We start from the raw sequence: 7,304 nt of genomic DNA, 5'->3' as shown, positions 1-7,304 counted from the left end.
AAGATGATTTAGTTAATAAAGGTTGTGTTGTCTTGTCCTTTCCTTGCCCTCACCATTGACAATTGATCAGCATGCATTTTTTGCTTTAATATTCAAATCAAATTTGTAGAATTTGTCATTCTATATTCAGTCCTAAATAGCATTGAAAGTGATGATTATCATTAACTCCATACAGGTTACTCTCAAATGCTTAATTTAGAACATGAGACATCTTCAAGCGTCATGTTTGTAGAGTTGGTGAAGTTTAAAAATACTTTTTTTAACTCTCATTTTATTTATAAGAAAGTTAACAATTGGTTAAAAATAAAGCAGAGAATTCACCCCATTTAAATATGTTTTCTCTTTCCTTTAAAAAAGCATTGTTGTTGTTGATTGTTGTCGAGTTGACTCATAGCGTCCCTATGAACAAAAGACCTGAAGCCTTTCTAGAACTATTATTATTTTTCAAAGTTCATAGAGTTTCCAGTGGCATTTTGTTTAGGAAGTGGATGCCACGCCTCCTTCCAAATCTGTCTTCAACTGGGAGCTCCACTTAAACAGTATCCACCATGGACAACCATTACGGCATTTGACATCCCAGTGGCACAAGGTTCAGCATCTTGTGTAATTTAAATATTTACACTCAGGATAAAGACTAAGCTGATATAAGAAAACAGACATTAGTCTAGAATGGGTTAAATAAAATAAACTTCTCTCCTCTGACAGACAGCCTGGCCAGCATATCCTGTCAGATAACTTCCATTTTGTGCTCTTATGTCATAGGCCTTTGTCCTTGTCTGAATGGTAAAAGCTAGGCTGCTGCCACAGCATTGGAGAAGTCCAAGGTTATTATCTTCTCACAAGCAGATGAGCTAAAATTGTACACATTGTACTCCGTGGCATTTAATCCGTAAGGTTCTAAACACGTGGCCATGACAAACTGCAAGAGCTCCTGGGAAATATCTCCTCCTTGGTGGTCTGGAGTCTAGGATGAATTGGACAACAGTTTTAGAGGACAATTTAGGAGACTTTATATAGAGAGTCATGGAAAATGAAAGAAATTCTCAAGAATGTGGACTGACAGAATAGTCACAGCAGAGAGCTCTAAGCCCATGTGGACGGTCGGTGTTAAATCTGTCCTTCAGGGACCATCCCAAAAGAATCCAATAACTCAAGAGAAATGCTACTTGACTGGTTGTATTGCCGTTATGTGTTAATTAGTTTCATGTATTAACACATAAAAAACACACATATATCTAAATAAATTTATTTCTTCTACAAATACTTACTGATAAGCACTGGACAGGAGATAAATTGCCCTTTTCCACATGTACTTTATATTCTAGAAGGAAAAACAAACATTTTAGTTGATTATGATGACCAGTTTAAGGATGGACATACATGTTATGAAAAGTGTTCTAGAGTAGGGAAACCCGGTGGGGGCTATGTGGGGGGAGGGTTGTGCGCGCACACACGCGCTCACTTGAATAATAAAGGAGCAGGAATTTGCTGTTTTAGCATTCTTTGGAATCAGCATTGATTCTCTTGTATCGTTTATGGCAGGCCTGTAGTGAATGTTATCAGGCATGCTAATTTTTATTAAAAACGTTTTTGAGTAATACTTCATGTACAGTGCCTCTCACTTATTTAAAGTTTGAAGTTAATTGGTCTTTAAGGTATTCACAGTTTTGAAGCTATCAGCATCACAGTCTTACTTCATGTATTTTCATCATCTCAAAAGGAAACTCCAGTATCCATTAGTAGTCACTCACCTTCCACCTAGCCTGTGGTAACCACTACTCTACTTTCTGTCTCTATGGATTTATTTGCCTAATTTTAAGATCCTGTATAAATGAAATGCTAAAATATGTGACTTTTATGGCTGCCTTCTTTGACTGAACATACTGGTTTTAAGGCATTTTCATTTTTAAACTGAAGTTCTCTGTCACCTGGCATGTCCTGAAAAGGGCTGTCATTGGGTGAGGGGTGGGGTGGGGATAATGTTTTTCAAGATATTTATATTTCCATAGTACTGATCTGGCATCTCTGCATTTAAACTTTAGGCTCTGACGTTTTGCATTTTAAGTTAGCTGTTTCTAAAATTGTTAATCATAATGCTAAACTTCATTACTCTGTAAATAAGAGCCATCTCTTTTGAGTGTTAATTGTAAAGAAAATAATATTTAAATACTATCTCCTGAGAAATATCCTCAATAGAATTGGTTTTCAAGCAGAAATCACTCCCTAAAACATACATAAAGTCATATTTTGCAGTAAAGACTTTATTTGCAGCAATTATCAAGCAGCCATATTTTGTACAGTGAACATTTACAAGTTGGAAGCCAAATAACAAATGGTTTTGTTTATGTTTGGGGAAAAAAATTATGGTTTTACTGTTGCATTTGTCAAGGGCATACTTAATTTACTTTAAGCATTTCCACCAAAAGTTCTCAAGGTGGTGCCATCTTGACAGTTGAGTATAGGACACATTGACCTGTGTTAGGACAATGTCCTGGGTTAGTGATCTAAAAGTCCCAGAAAATAATTTGAGAATCACCTGTACAAACATAAAACTGTATATATAGCATATCCCTTCCGTGCTCACCTTGTTTGTACACCTCCTCAGTGTGTAGTAAGGTTAAGGATATTACAGGAACACACAGTATGTTGGTGATGCAGTCTTTTCTGTTTAAGAGTCTTATTTTCCAAATTGATGTTGTGGTGACACCTTTTTTCTTAGGATTGAGTTGGAGTTGATGCCTGTAGTGTCATTTAAACCTAGTTATTTAAACTCAGTTAACTTTTTTAAAAGTCATATAAGTAATTTTAAGATAAAAACTCAATAATTTCCCACTGCTCCCAAGATTTCTTCTCTTTCTCCTACTGTTGACATAGGTGGCTTTATTCAATTCTGTCTTCCTGGACCATGACAGAATTCCAGAACTTCTGACAGTTTTTGTACAGGGGAACACCTTTCTTTCTTATAGTTATTTTCATCCACACATCTGGTAGAAGCATCAGATTCCTTTAATATGTAAGATAGACATCATTACAAGTGAAATGAGATTGACAAACAAGAGTTTTATGTCCAGATCTCTCAGCCTTTGTGTTACCAGGGTCATGCTAACAGTGTTCTTATTCTCAGGTACAGCCCCCACCCCATGCTCTCTTCAACTCCAAACACTAAACCTAATGAACCTTTTGAAAACACAGGCGATGAGTTACATTTTATCACTGTAAAATCAAGGTTGATTGTGAAGGTTTATTTTTTTGGCTCATTGTGAAAGGGATGTGCAAATGATAGAACAACATATGTTTTTTTTTTTTTCTGGTGCCCTTTTGAAAGGTGAAAGCCACACAGGTTTTACTTTGAATGTTGTGCTTTGATTTCTGTGACAATTATGCAATTGAAAGTAATTAGATGATTTTATAAAGAATGTGACCATGGTGTTTTAAAAATACCATTTAATTGAAAAAGAAAAATAACATCATTGGATAGATGCTGACATATGAATGATTTTAGACCAACTGCTGTTTATTTCAGAGGTCCTGCCAGTATATTGAGTAATGTGTTGGGCTTTTAACCAAAAGACTGGGTTCAAATCCAACAGCTGTTTCTTGAGAGAAAGATGCAATAGAGGGTCACCAGGAGCTGGAATTGAAACCTTAACAGTGGTTTCACATTGAGGGTGAAAGTTTCAGTATACGATTGACAGTTGCTATTCATCTTTGCTTATCTCTCAGGTTCACATTCTTTAGCACTTGGTCTTTCTCCTTTTCACAGTGTCCTAAGCAATCATTGGAACTCAGAAGTGTCACAATTCATTCAGTCCAAAGTATATTCTTTACAATTTATTGAGATGTGTGATTTACAAACTTCAGATGAAATTCCTGGCGTATTGAATCAATCTAGTGGATTATTCCTAACAAAAAAATTTAATAAAAAAAAAACACCAAAACAGATAACTATATCATATGTAGTAAGGATTTCGTGCATCATTATGTGTATATATGAGAAGGTGTCATAGAGAAAATAAAAGAGGCACATCAACAAGAAAAAGTTAAACAACCCAGTCACAAAATGGGCCCAGGATATGAATAGACATTTCACCAAAGAAGACATTCAGATCACAAAAAAAATGTGAGAAAACGTTGAAAATCCCTAGCTATCAAAGAGATGCAAATCAAAAGAATTAAGAAATATCACCTCACCGCTGCAACAATAACAAATTTCAACAGGGCAGCAAACAACAAATGCTGATGAAGTTATGGAGAGATTGGAATACTTATTCACTATTAGTGAGAATATAAAATGGTACAGCCATTATGGAAGGCGGTCTGGGGCTTTCCCAAAAAGTTGGAAATAGAAATTTGACCTTTTGGCCCAGCAATTCCACTGTTGGGAATAAACGCTAAACCAAAGCCATGACTCAAACAGATGTATGCACACCCATGTTTACTGCTGCACTATTCTCAGTAGTAAAGAGATGGAAGCAGCTCAACTACCCATCAACAAAGGAATGGATAGAAAAACTATGGTACACTCAAACAATGTGTGATTATACAGCTTTGAAAACTCACTGAACTTGTAAAACTTAACACAACATGGGGAATGAGTGAATATGCTGAGTGAAATATCTCAGTCATAGAAGGACAAATGCTTCATAGCACTGCTGTTTTAAAATAGGATGGACATGGGGCGTTGTGGGAAAAATGAGAAAAGAGTGGGTAGATAATAAACACTGCATTAGAACAGATGAGATGAAGAACTGTCCAAAAATGTATGATTAGACATATGAATGACAACAATCTGTAACAAGAAGTGCATTGGGGGATGGGTTGGGGGAGGAGACAGGTGGCAAGGAAATGTTCAACAATGGAATTAAATATTATTAAAAGAAAAAATAAAGGAGAGGAAGAAAGTTTTGATTGTGAATGGGCAGGAGTTGTGGCTGTAAACAGGGTGGTCAGTGTAGACCACATCAGGAAGAAGGCAACATTTGAACAGAAGAGAGCAAGCTCCATAGTTTGGCCAAAGTCTTCTATGGGAGAGTAGTCAGGATCAGAGTATGATGTGAGACCTTATGAGTAGGGCATTGGGTTTCTTGTACACTCAGTGAAATGAGAAATCATTGACCAGTTTTGAGGCGTGAAAAGGTCTGGCTCAGGCTTTAAATGCCTCACTCTGGAACCTATTTTGAATTAATTCTGTACGTATGAATGAAATAGTCATAGAGTCCTCATAAAAACTCATTGTAATAATTGGAATGAGACATATAATAGCCTGAGTCAGGATGGCAAGAGAGGTTGTGATAGATGGTTACTCTTGGAATTTTTTTGACGCTAGAGCCAAAATGCCTTTGTTGTTATGTGCCGTCGAGTCACTTGTGACTCATAGCAACCCTATGTACAAGAACTCTAAATGCTGCTCTATCCTGTGCCAGTCTCGCTGTCTCCGACACGTTCATTCCCACCACCCCAATCACAGAATTGATGCATTTCATCCAGGGTTTTCCTCTCCTGTGCCATCCCTCCACTCTCCCAAACATGATGTCTCTCTCCAAGGATCAGTCTCTCCTTGCAACATGCCCAAAATATGTCAGATGAAGCTTCAGAATCCTTGACTCCAAGGAGCATTCTGGCTACACCCTCTCCAGGACAAACCTGTTTGTTCTTCTAGCGGTCCATGGTATATTCAACACTCTTCTCCAGCACCACAGTTCAAAGGCATCAATTATCTTTTTTATCATCCCTATTCACTGTCCAACTCTCTGATGCATAGCATACAACTGCGAAGACTATAATCTGGATCAGGAGCACCTTTGTCTCCAGCCTGACACTGTTGCTCTTCAGTACTCTTTGAGAGATCCCTCACAGCTGACTTCCCAGTGCAATTCGTCTCTTGATTTCCTGGCTGCTTTTACCAAGAGTGTTGACTGTGGAGCCAAGAAAAAGAAAACTGTTAACTATCTCAATCTCTTCACCATCCATACCGATGCTGCCAGTTGGCCCAGTGGTTAGAATCTTTGTCTTCTTGATGTTGAGCTTCAATCCATATTTAGAAGGCTGAAGTCCTTGACTTTCTACAGCAAGCACTTCAGGTCCTCCTCAGTTTCAGCAAGCAGAGTGGTGTCATCTTTATAATGCAGGTTGTTGATGACTTTTCCACCAATCCTGATGCCACATTTCTCTTCGTACAGACCAGCATCTCGGATGATCTGTTCTGCATACAGATTGAAAAGGTATGGAGACAAAATACAACCCTGGCAGGCCCCCTTCTTGATTTTGAACCATATAGTGTCTCCTTGCTCTGTTCTGACGACTGCCTCTTGGTCCAAGTATAGGTTTAACGTAAGCACAATCAACTATTCTGGAATTCCCGTTCTTCTCAGAGTAAGCCATAGCTTTTTGTGATCCACATAGTCAAAAGCCTTTGCATAGTGAATGAAGCACAGAGAGACATTCTTCTGGTATACTCTGCTTTCTGCCAAGATCCATCTAACATTAGCAATAATATCCCTAATATCATAGCTCCTCTAAATCCAGCCTGCACATCTGGAAGTTCTCTGTTGACATATTGCCCCAATTGTTTTTGGATAATTTTCAGCAGAATCTTGCTTGCATATGATGTTAATGATATTGTTCAATAATTTCCGCACTGTGTTAGGTCACCTTTCTTTGGAATGGGAACAAATATCGATCTTTTCCAGTCAATTGGCCAGCTGGCTCTCCTCCAGATTTCTTGGCACAACTTAGTGAGCACAGCCAAGGCACTATCTATTTGTTGAAATATGTCAGTTAGTATGCTGTCAACTCCTGGAGCCTTGTTTTTTTCCAATTCCTTCAGAGCAACTTGAACTTCCTTCTTCATCACCACAGGCTCTTGCTCATATGTTGTTTTATGAAATTCTTCTATGTCAGCCAATTCCTTCTGATAACAGTGACTGTGTACTCTTTCCATCTTCTTTTAATGCTTCCAGGATCATTTAACATTCTACCCGTGACTATTGCCACCAGTGACTTGAATTTGTTTTTTCAACTTCTTCACCTTAAGAAACACTGAGGGAGTTCGGCCCTTTTGATAAAGCACAAGTAGACATTCTCCTGTTATTCCTTACTTTAAACCAGGATCCATCTGACATCAGCAGTGATGTCCCTGGTGCCATGACCTCTTCTAAAACCTGGTTGAACTTCTCGCATTTGCTCATCTCTGTACTGTCTTAGCCGTTTTTTTAATGCTCTTCAGCAATATTTTGCTTACATGTGATATCAGTAGAATTGTTTGATAATTAACACATTCAGTTGGATCTTCTTTCTTGGGTTTG

At 37.9% G+C, this 7,304-nt stretch overlaps 1 pseudogene; it reads right to left on the bottom strand.

The window, feature by feature from the left end:
• Positions 1–2,818: 2,818 nt before the first annotated feature.
• LOC102858044 lies at positions 2,819–3,101 on the bottom strand (annotated as a pseudogene).
• Positions 3,102–7,304: the final 4,203 nt, after the last annotated feature.

This window comes from Elephantulus edwardii, unplaced genomic scaffold (assembly GCF_000299155.1).
Source record: "Elephantulus edwardii isolate Elephantulus edwardi_28Jun2011 unplaced genomic scaffold, EleEdw1.0 scaffold00285, whole genome shotgun sequence".
Lineage (NCBI taxonomy): Eukaryota > Metazoa > Chordata > Mammalia > Macroscelidea > Macroscelididae > Elephantulus > Elephantulus edwardii.
Note: the sequence above shows the minus strand (reverse complement) of the source record. Positions and strands in the feature narration are given on the sequence as shown.